The sequence below is a fragment of the Microtus ochrogaster genome, linkage group LG4 (assembly GCF_000317375.1).
Source record: "Microtus ochrogaster isolate Prairie Vole_2 linkage group LG4, MicOch1.0, whole genome shotgun sequence".
Lineage (NCBI taxonomy): Eukaryota > Metazoa > Chordata > Mammalia > Rodentia > Cricetidae > Microtus > Microtus ochrogaster.
This window is the reverse complement of record NC_022030.1, coordinates 11,828,118-11,840,714: the sequence shown is the minus strand read 5'-3', so window position 1 is coordinate 11,840,714 and position 12,597 is coordinate 11,828,118.

The following is a 12,597-nucleotide window of genomic DNA, read 5'->3' as shown; positions in this document are numbered from 1 at the left end:
AGGAGATTAATATAAAATCCATTCCCCACTTAGAAACTTCCATAATTTAAAGGGTCCAATAGATTTTCTATAAATGGTTTTGCAGGTAAACACGATGAGCTAAAGGGTCTGGGAGATTGTCTCCCTCCTCCACTTCCTCCTGGTTTGTGTCTTAGAAACCTTAGAGGTACACGGTTCATATATTATGTCATTCAGTCACTTAAAGAGTGCAATTTAATACTCTTTACTATGGTCACAGGATATCACAATCATCACTACAATCAGTTTAGAAACATTTTTGTCTTGCCCCAAAGAAACCTTACACCATTATCCCTGCTTCCATTTTTTCTTACCTTCTCAGGTCCCAAGAGATTAATCTATTATATGTTTTAAGATTTCAATTTAGTTTTTGTTTTATGTGCTTACTGTTTACTTTATGTATTATCATATGCATTTGATCAGACCCACTTTGATTCATATGAACAGTTTTGTCAAGTTACAGATTATTATTTAATTTAAAATTACATTGTGTGTGTATAATTATATAATAAAAATAAAAACTTCCTACAATGACAATCAAATTATCTATTAAGATTAAGGAGGATGGTTGTGCTGGTGCATACCAGTAGAATTTCTGAAGAAGGCAAAGGCAGGAGAATCACGAGTTTGAGGTTAGCCTGGTCTACACATTAAAAAAAATGATTCAGAAAAAAATAAAAAAAAATGATTCAGTATAAATATAATTAAAATGTATTGTTTAAGAGATATATTTCCTCTTTTACATTTCATTTTGCTTTGAGGATTTCATGAATGAGTACTGTATTTACATCCTCTCCACTCCACTGTCCCCCCTCCAGCTCATCCTTTATCCTTGGAATTCCCTCTCAAGTTTATGATCTCTCCTTTATTATTATTGCTGCACCTCCCCCCACACCTCCAACCCCACCCACACAAGCATATGCTTAAATACAACCTGCTGAGTCCATTAAGGGTTGCTCACAGCCATATTTGTTTAAGGACTACCGCTTGACACTGGATAACTTAGCAATGGACACATCCCTGGAGAATACTGCTTCTTCCACTCTCTCTCAGCAGACAATTAACTCTCTATTTCTCTTTATTTTGTGGCTGGGGCTTTGTAAGACACCCACTTCAATGAAGGGATGACAGCTGGTGGTGCCATTGTGCAGGTCTTTTTAGGTGGCAATATTGTTAACATTTCATGGGTGTGGCTTCCTTAATATGTTGTAGCAAATATCCTAATCTTCTATCTCTTACTATCTCTCCGTTCCCTCTTCTCCAATATTCATTGAGCCCTTAGGTGAATAAAGGGCTTGTGCTGTATATGTACCACTTGGGATGGTAGGTGGCACCTATATGTGAAGGCAAACAGCAGCCATCTAATTAGACTTACGACCCACTCAGTAAGAAGGGATTCATGCCTGGTACTATAAAGCAACCCTGCTACCTGTGAATGGTGACCAACTCTTGCCACTTCCATAAACCATTATAATTCTTACATAGGATTCTCAAAACCTAGTGTTACACATATAGGTAAGTGTAGCTCAAACCCCTTATTGAATAAGCTTTTTTTGATAGCAGAAACCATCACAGAAATGTCCTTAGTGTTTCTCTTCAAGTGATACTGCTTCCATAAACTGCTGGTTTTGTCTTTGAATGTATTTCCCTTCATTTTAAAAGGATGCCTTGACTGATTATGAGATTGTTGTCTGTTAGGTTTCCATTTATTTTTGTGGATATAACATCCCATTGGAACAGAGACCTCCATCTTTTTAAGAGAAAAGAAATGAACTGTTACCCCATAGTTCTTCCTTTGTATTTGACAAGTCATTTTTTCTTTCGATGCTTTCAGTATTTTATCTTTAAATATTTTTATATCCTTGAAATGCCTTGGAATAACTATCTTTGTGCTGTCCAGTTGGGGGGCTATGGGTTTTTTTTTGCTGTGTTTTAAATATGTTTCGCCAAACCTACCCACCATATCTTCGAATATTTTATATTTCTTTTTATCTGTCTGCCATTGTGATATTGTGTGTATGACAGGATACTTAATGATATACCAAAAATTCTCCAAGTCTGTTCACTTTTATTTTGCCTTCTCTTGTCTCCAGATTATACACTCACCACAGTCTATCTTCAGTTTTACTGACCTTGCCAGTTCAAACCCAGTGCTGAGGACATCAATAAATGTGATATGTTAATTGTTTCACTTTCATCTCCAGAATTCACATGGGTTTCTCTTTTAGAAAGAATTACCTTCTTTTCAACAACCTATGTTGGATGAGACATCCCAAACCTTCTTTCTCTTTTTAAACCATGACTTGTTTAGTTATTTAAATATATTGAGCATTATATTCAACTAGTATAGACAAAATCATTATGAAATAATTAACTTGAACATTTCATGGGTTACACTTGATGTTTCACTCCTCTCCTGTCTGCTCTTTCCTATATTTATGTCTTGTTTCATGTATAAGAATTCTCACTGAAAACTGTATGGTTTAGATGATACATTATATCCATTCTGTATGCTGACCACCTTCAAACCTATTTGCTTGTCTGTATTTGTTAAGTAGGTTTTACTGTTTGGATGATGTCTCTATTCTCCACAGCGTGCAATCTCTGACATCACTCCTCAGAAAAGGAAACTCTGTTTGTAGATAGTCAAGCTAGTATGAACTGGTTTGAACAGTATCTTTCGATATTCTTTGTCTCTGGACTCTTCAAAATCTATATTTTATTCCTAAAATTATATGTATGTTTATGAATATATTCATGTGAGTTCATGTGTTTACAGAGAGACTACAGGCATTAGACCCCCTTGCAATGAGCTAACAGGCAACCAAACTCTAATCCTCATAGGAGAAATACATACTCTGGGGCCCTGAGCCATCTCTCCAGCCCCTCTGTGAACTCTTTATTAATATTTCTGCTTCAGTAAATGTCATATTCAGCTGTTAGCTTCAACTAATTGCTGGCTGATGCTATATTGTTCTTAAGAGTACCTTTGGGGCATTAAGTGCTTCACAGTCTGATTCAATTAAAGTCAAAACTCTTTGCAAAAGATAGACTTTGAAGTCAGCATTTTAGCTTTGTTCTGTCTTGTTTCTTTGATTTTCTCTTATGAAGTGAGTAGATGGTTTATAATTTAGCTTATTGTTCTTGAAGCTATCATAGTATTCACTGATTTGAACAGTGTTCTTTATCTTAAAATTCCCAAAGTTTTTTTTTCTTCCAATGTTAGTTTCTTTGGGTAGGGCTATTGGTTGCTTTTTTTGTTTGTTTTGTTCTTTTTGTTTGTTTTGGTTTTTTGTTTGTTTCTTTTTTTTTGTTGTTTTTCCTCAACACTCAAGGGAAACCACTCTGAAAGCAGGGGATATGGCTTGTTTTATTTGAGTAACACCACTGCTTCATAGGCAGAGCAATGGGCAAAGGTGGTAGTCCAATTTTCTTTACCTTGCCTCTCCCTTTTCAAGTGAATCAGAGTGAAGGTGAATATGATAGGACCCAAATATTTTCAGATTGATAAACCTGTGTTGTTAAAAGAGCAGCAGGCCGCTTCCCGCCACCCAGCTAGCTTTACCCGAAATAATTACATGGAAACTGTATTCTTTTAAACACTGCTTGGCCCCTTAGTTTCAGCCTCTTATTGGCTAATTCTCACATCTTGCTTTAACCCATATTTAGTAATATGTGTAGCACCAGGAGGTGGCTTACCAGGAAAGATCTTAACCTGCGTCGGCCTCGGGTGGGAGAATCATGGCGACTGCCTGACTCAGCTTTCTTTCTCCCAGAATTCTGTTCTGTCTACTCCACCCACCTAAGGGTTGGCCTATCCAAGACCAAGGCAGTTTCTTTATTAATTAATAAATGAAAGCAACACATAGAAAGCAATACCTACATTACACCTGGGGCATAACTTTTAATGTATTAGTAGTAGATGGGGGTTAAGATTGCTCTGGAACACTGGACTGAGCTCCCAAAGTCCCAATGAGGAACAGAAGGAGGGAGAAGATGAGCAAGGAAGTCAGGACCAAGAGGGGTGCACCCCCCACGGAGACAGTGGGGCTGATCTATTGGGAGCTCACCAAGGCCAGCTGGATTGTGACTGAAAAAGCAGGGAATAAACCCAGACTCTCTGAATATGGCGGACAATGAGGGTTGCTGAGAAGCCAAGGACAATGGCACTGGGTTTTGATCCTACTTCTTGTTCTGGCTTTGTGGGGGCCTAGCCAGTTTGGATGTTCACCTTCCTAGACCAGGATGGAGGGGGGAGGACTTTGGACTTTCCACAGGGCAGGGAACCCTGACTGCTCTTCAGACTTGAGAGGGAGGGGGAGAGGAGTGGGGGTAGGGCGGGAGGAGTGGGAGGCTGGGAGGAGGCGGAAATTTTTTTTTCTCAAAAAAAAAATTATCACTTAAAAAAAAAGATTGCTCTGGGCTGCTCAGTTATTCTTGGCTGGACCAGAACTCAGGTAGGTGGGAATTAAAAACCAATGCTACTCTGATCCTCCCAGGGAGAAATTGCATGGAGCCTTGTGTTTGTGGTTTCTCACTCACTGAAAGAACCTACCACATTACCTGGGGGTCATGAGGGCTAGAGGAGGTGAGTCACAGGCTTATTCTGATTTTACTAAGATATTTCAGGTAGTTTTGGCAGTCTCCTCCTCTTCCTCCTCTTTTTTTTTTTGCACTATGGACAATGTCAAAATTTATTAAAGTTTACCTGTATTAATGATGCTAACCAGCTCTGTTTTCCCCTGGGGATAGTAGGTCTATGAAGCTGTTGGGAGTATTAATCTAACTGTGTTATCATAGAAGACTGCTTCTATGTCTACTCTAATCATTCGTCTGAAGGATTTCCTTCCTCCAGTTCTTGTGATAATGAACATAGCATTAACATGTCTGAGGTGCTGAGGGTTGAACTTAAAGGCACCATGTACACTATTTGTGAGTGGTGTACTGATGAACTGCATCTTCACCTGAGCATTACCATTCAGAGAAAAAAGCATTCGTCAGAACCAGGAGCTTGCCATCACTTTCCTTCTTTTTAAAATAGTGTAACAATGGGATATCTTGTTTTTACAAAAGCTGTTCTTTCCCTGAATATATCTCTTCACTGAGGCAAATTCTATTAGTCATAATTTTTTTTATACTTGATACTGTTTACATTAAGATTGTCTTCAACCTAGGAGTAGAATTTTCTTTTATTTGATCCAATATGTATGTTGTATACATTGAGTGATAACTTCTTGAAATTCAGAAGCAGTTATACAAGAAATGGTTCTCAAGACACAATCATTAGATGCTTGCTGACCTTGATTATGCTGTTATCTATGTGTAGTGAGGGTTTCCCACAGCTACCTAAACTACAAATACCATCTACAGCACTTGAGTTTGCATGTGAGCCCAATGAATCCTCTGGCTTCAGTTACCTCCACATCCTTTTTAAAAAAGAAAAAAATATTTTGTATTGTTTGAATGTCTGTATGACCTAACTTTCAGGTAGTATAGATAGGGGCTTGAGATGGTGATTAGGTCACTAGAGAAGGAATAGTATTGGAGAGGCCCAAAAAATCTTGTCAGTCTCTAATACCTTGTGAGAATAGAGAGAAATAATCCGGTGTATGGTTTTTGTTATCGTAGCCCAAACTAACGAAGAAATTCAGAGACTGTTGACAAGGCACAACTAAAAAGATGTACTGGTTCCACACATATACTGCCCCTTGATACACTAATACTCTACACTTTATTAGCATCCTCTACCAGAGTGGTATATTTGTTACAATTAATAAACTTATATTGAAATGTTATAAATCACACAAAGACCACACTTTACATTAGGATTCACCTTTAGTGGTGTGTGTTATATGCATTGGACACATTTATCATTCTGGTATTATCACAGTACTTTTACTAATGCAAACATTCCTTGTACTTTGCATATTCAGATTTCCCCTCACCTAACAATTTGTCATCACCAGTTTCCTCTGTTGTCTGTAGCTTTGCCCTTTTGAAGAATGTTCTATACTTGGAATAATATGGTGTGTATCCTTTTCAGATTGCCTTAGTTTTCTTAGTTATACATATCCATTTTCTCTGAATCTTTTTACAGTTTCGGACTTATTCTCAGCATTGAATAAAATTTATTGTTTGATCTATCATTGTTTGCTTTTGTTCCATTGACCTACAGAAAGCCATCTTAATTATTTTCAAAATTTTACAATAATAAGCCTGATGTAGGTTCTTCTATGTGGATATATGTTCTGGATATGCACATTCTAGTTTATAAGAACTATAGACATCAAAATACTATAAGTGGGAATAAAGAGAGCCAGATTGATCTAGGATTGTATAGAATATAATTTATTGGGAGAACTACTGGTGGAAGAATGGTCCTAGGTATAAGTAAAACCAGTTGAGTTCCCACATTTTGGGTGTGAAAGAGGAATATGTATTTGGGTTAGAAACAAAGTGATGTTACCTTAGTTTGAGTGTAGGTATATGGTGTGTTGTAAACTAATATCAAGGAATGAGGCACCCTTCTGTATCAGTAGTTGGGTTGTAATGCTCAAAATCCATCTCTAACAATTTGCTAGTGTGGCTTGTTGATAACTATGTAGGGTTATTCTGAGGCAATCATGGCAGTTACAAATCATGAAGACAGCAGTCAGGTCAAACAGAAACTCTAGAGCACATGTTTCCAACTCCTTTGGATAAGCACCAAAGACAAGACTTGGACCATATGCTAAGAATACATTCAGTTTTGCAAATAACTGCCAAACTGTGTTCTATATTTTGGCATTCCCACTATCCTTGAATGAGGCCTCATGTTGTTCCAAATTCTCATTAGTGTTTAGCACTACCAGTCTTTTGGATTATAGCCATTCTTATATATGTGTAAAATAAATCATTGTTATTTTGATTTGCTATACCTTAAAATATTATGTTATAAAATAATTTGGTAAAGGGGTCAAGACCATAATGGGGATATCCACTGAAACTGCTTACCCGAGCTAATGGGAGTTCACCAATTCCAGCCTGACAATGGAGGAGCCAACATAGGACCTAACTAGGCCCTCTGAATGTGGGAGGGATACCTTGCTCAGCCTTAATACAGCGGGGGAGGCCTTGTTCCTGCCTCAAAGCAATATGATAGACTCTGTTGACTTCCCATCAGAAACCTTACCCTCTCTGAGGAGTTAATGTAGGGTGAGGAAGAGGTAGAGGGAGTGGAAAAAGGGGAGGGAATATGAACCAGAATTGGTATGTAAATGTGAAAATATGAGTTTTTCTAAATAAATAAATTAATTAAAACAATTTTCTATACCTTAAAAATATTATGATGTTGTATATCTTTATATGTAGCATTTTATCTGTTTATCTTCTTTTAATTTTTTGTAGGCAATGTTTTAATTTACCATGATAATGTCCTACATGTATATAAGGTATTTTAATCTGATTTACTTCTCTCTACCACCTACCAACTGTTCCCAGGACTCAACAGTTCATCTTACACTCAACCTATGTCCTTTTAAAAACATTATCATCATTATTAATAGCCTCTGTCTTAACATTGTTCTATTGCTGTGAAGAGACACCATGGCCATAGCAGCTCATACAAAGGAAAACATTTAACTGGAGCTTACTTACAATTTCAGACGTTTATTCTGTTATTAGCATGATGGGAAGCATGGTGGCACACAGGCAGACATGGTGCTGGAGAAGAGCTGAGAGTTCTACATCTGGATCTGCAGGTAGTGGGAAGAAAAGAGAGCCACTACTCAGTGACATACTTCCTTCCATAAGGCCATACCTACTACGACAATGTCACACCTTCTATTAGTGCCACTTCCTGGTGATCAAGAATTCAAATCTATAGGGACCCATAGGGACCATTCTTATTCAAATCACTATACCTTTGCCTGAATCAGATTAGTACTGACTATGTGCAAATGGAGCATGAGCAGCCTATCAGAGGACACATTGCTAAAGTAATTTTTCTTCCCTCAACAGCCATCATCTGAAAATACCTCTTAGCCAGGAGGAGAACCTTGAGATCCCTCCCCCATTGATGCTGTAACTTTTACCAGCTTGATCTTGTGAAGGTCTAGGGCAGGCTACCATAGTTGCTGTAAGGTAATGTATGTTTGAGTCATGCCATTTTGCATAGACATTTCATCTGAATTGAAATAGTCTCTCCAGAAGGGAGGAAAAGACTCAGGAGACTTGGAGAGTAATCAAACTCATGTCTGGGACCATTGAAAACTGATCATGGGTACCTCCCTCCTCAGAGTTCCATAGATAGGGTCAAGTGGGGTTGGGTCTGGAGGAGACTTAACAGCCAACTTGCTGAAATAAGAGCTTCCAAACTTGTAGAGACCCCTTTAAATTGTGAAGCAGGAATGCAAATTTTATCAGTCATCACCGATGTTGGAGTGTAATCCCAGCTTCTGCAAGTCACCCTTCAACCAAACTCCTGTTGTTCATAACCTCAAACAAACAAACATCCTGCTTCACCAACTTGGATTTTGGAGCAAAGCATTACTTTTGTTTGTCACGAATTTTTTCTATGCACGTGTAGAGATGTGTTATTTCTCCCGAGGAAAAATCTTTTACCCAATAGTTATGTCAAGAAGACAACATTTGGACAGCTCTTCTCTTCATCCTCCTGCTCTCAAAATCTTTAAAAATTCTCCTCTGTGATATTGACTTCACTTTGGATGGATAGATAATCCATTTATGAATGAACAATTAGTCATTTATTTTTATTACTTTGTTTAGTTATAGGTCTGCATTAATCATTACTCACAGCAAAAATAAGCTTCTTTGACCAAAGCTAAGAGCAGCACAACTCTGAGGGGCATAAACAAATTTATTAAATAATTAGTGCTTTGGACAATAGGACCAGTTAGTGACACTCCAGTAGATTTGCCACTGGGGCTTGTGATATCCCCAGTCACAAGCTTTTGATCAGGCTTGCAATACTGGAAATTAGATGCTTTTTGTGGATTGGAGACCTCAAGTCCAATCAGAAAGTGGCTGGTTATATCCACAACCATCTTGCCATTATTGTTAGAATGGGCACAATTTGCCTGTCAGGTTGGTATTGTAGCATTTATGGTTCAGTGCTGTCTGAAACTAACTTTTCTCCCCAGGATCTTGCATAGTACCTTCCAAAACTGTAAAAGCCAGTAAAAAATTATTCCCCCAAAGACAAACATTTATAACAATTGCCAGAATAAGAACTATAAAGATTTTTAAAAATATTTTTGCTGTGAACAAAATGTCGATGTCTAAGTCCTGATGTCTCCCCAAGTTACCGGCCTATTCTCCCTCTTGGAGCACCTCTTTTTGATGGATTTGTTGTCTGTCTTTGGAAGTTTTATTTGTCTGGTGGTCTCTGGTTGTCCTTGATGGGTGTGTAAGATCAGGAATCATCTGGGACTTGGTTCTTTTTCTGAAAAGATACAAACATAATCTCTCCTTGATGTTAGAACATCAGACTCTTGATTTTAATTTAGCACTTATTTTAGGTTGTCTCCTACAGGGCAAATACTTTTGGGTAGCAGAAAAATTATTATTTTTTTAAATGGAAAAAAATTAAAATTTAAAGTTAGCATAGCTAAATAGTATGTGAGGATGTAGGTGGGTGTAGCCTCATACACACCTTTTTTAAAGTTTTTTTTTTAACTTGTCTATTAAGTATTTGCTGGTGTCAATTCACAATAGCTTGACCCTGTGGACAGTAAGGGGTTTCAGTCACATGATTAATATTAAGATTTTAAAAGCATTTGTTAGCATAAGCAGGATTATTATAATTTTTAGTTGTAAGAGTCCTAGAAAGGAAATGTATAAAGAACTGTTTGACAAAGTTATGTTTCAGACAAGACACAATGCTATTTTGCTAGAGATTCCAGTGTCATGTGTCATGCCTGGGGCTGTATTCCTAGTTGACTACTTAGGGAGAGGCATTACATATACCTGAGCTGCAGTTGAGTTAGATACCCAACTGCAAAGACTGTCCAAAGCACAGAGAGTAGAATTTTCAGATATTAAGCTGAATTTATTACTACTAATTATGTATAGAATTTGGAATATTGTAAAAAATTTGTCTTTATGCTGTATAAAACAATGCCTTTTATAAAGGACATGTTCTCCTGATCTTTTTTCTTTTAAAACTATTTCCTTGCTAGAGTCTGATCTTTTTTTATCAGACTAAGGGCAAGCATAAAAGAAAAAACAAAACAAAACCAAAAATAAAACCAACCAAATAAAATCGATTTAACTAAGTTTATTGTCTTGTATGTCTTAATTATCTTTTACCAGTTTATGCCAAGTTAGAAACTTTGTTAAGATTAAAGTTAATCTTAGACATACATCTCTAAGTCAATTTCTGTCAACCCAAGTAAACCTTAATAAACTTAAGAATTTTTATCATACAAAAATCCATTCTAATCCCATAATAATAATAATAAGAGGGTTAATTAGGACTAACAATTTTTTTTAGGTGTTGCCTTTTATCAACAGCAGCCACAGCAGTTCTTGGCTCTTTCTCCTAGACAGGTCTTTTTTCCGCTAGTATTTAGGCAAGAAAATGAGGCTGGAGGAGTAAGTCTTTTTTTTTCATTTCTATCTCTTTTTTTTTTTTGCATTTTTATCTCCAAACTACTCATGTCCCACCCATGTTAACATTTTGCTTACTAGACTTCTGCCCAATTCCAATGTTTCCTTCCATGGTATCCTTTCTACATTCACATAATTTCTGCAATATTTGGTTTTTCTTAAGTTAGACTGCTTTCATTTCTCAGTTCATCTCTGTCCATCATGTGTTAATTTATAATGAGGGAAGTTAATGCTGAGCTCCAGTATCCCTGAAGGACATATATTTTGGGTGAGGATGTGCAAACTGGGGTTCTAGAGTTATCTATTATGACCATAAGACCCTGATTCTTCTTGGTCCATCCAAATAAGCTATTATCAAATTTTAAATAAATGGAAGAGTCAGTTAAAATATTTAATGTCTGGGAAAATATGATAAAACTGATTGATTACAGCAAGATTGGATTTTTGAGCTGTTTAACCCAGAGTGAGTACAATCTTTTGGTGGAGCATGCTGAATTTGTTTGTAAACATGCTCTTTGTACTTTTTAAGAGCCATCTATGAAAGCATTAGAAACAGTGTCTATAGAATTTGAAGAAGTAACTTTAGGCAATATTCATGGAATATTTTTATAAAATCTTATAAAGAGGATCCTTTTTTATTCTTATAGATCCCACACAGCATGCTACTGTGACTTTTTAACCATTTTTAACAGAATGAAACAAACAATTTTACTGCACTTTATTTAGAGGAAAATAATTTTTGTAGGCTCTTTATCAGTAAGAAGTTATTTCTATGAGCCTTAGCAGCCTCATTATTTAATAAGCTCTGTGTCAAGCTTTACATTTTTATAGAATTTAACCTAGAGTTTTCAGAAAGCCAAATCCTCAGTAATGATAAACAGAAAAGAGCATACGCAATGACATAGATCAAAATTATAAATTTTGCTCCTTTTGTTTATTTACCATGAAAATTAACCATCTGTTTAAGCTTAATTAGATGATAAAGAGAAGAGAGCATCTTCCTTGTAATGAATGGCTAATAAATACCTCTGGTTATTTAAACAGCATTGACTTGGTACTTTATGCCTTGGTTGTGATAGTTTCTGGACCAGAAGTCAGACTTGTTTTAATTTTTTTCTCCCACGAAGGGACCATTGATATTAAGTTATTTCCAATATTAGGGAAAAACAAAGCACATTTTCCACAAAGGAACCTTTAATATTGAGTTATTCACACTATGAGGGAAAAACCAAAAAACATTTAATCATAAACCAAACAAACAAAAAACAAACAAACAAAGAAAGTTCTGGGACAGCCTAACCCCTAGTTCATGGTGTGCAGAAGATCTCCACCATGGCATTTAATCCTTGGAACTCAGGTGTTACTGCTTTGTGCTGAAGGACCCACAGGCATCTTGCAGCCAGAAAACTCTGAGTTACAGCTGCCATTAGTTTTTTCAATCTTTTGTAATAATTCTATTCTGAGTATCCCAGTAATTTAAAATCTGTCCTACATATGGTGAATGCATCTCATATACCACTACTGCTTCTTTAAGTTGCTTCAGATCTGTCATTTCTCTAGGTTTCCAACTAATCTGAACATAAACATTTCCCACTTTTCTACAGGGGAGATGCCCTTTCCTTTTCCTTTCTTTATACTTGTCTCTAGAGCTTTTGTATTTAGTAACTGAACATATTGTTGCTCCTGAGATAGGGAATTTCAATTACCCATGTACCTTCCAAATCCTAGAGTCTCACTGACCATGAAAGAACAATACCTCCAGTCCTGGAGTGCCCAAATCCTCTTTTCTTCGACCCCCACGTGGGGCGCCAAATGTCAGGTGTCCTGTGTTGTTCAAGATGATCAAAGAAAAAAGGTAACTCCAGATTGCAATTTAGGCTCTCTGGCAGCAGAGAGGAACAGTTTTGAAGAAATGAACCCCGAAGAGCTGTGCAATTGTGTGATTGTGACAAAAACATTGTTTTATTGGTA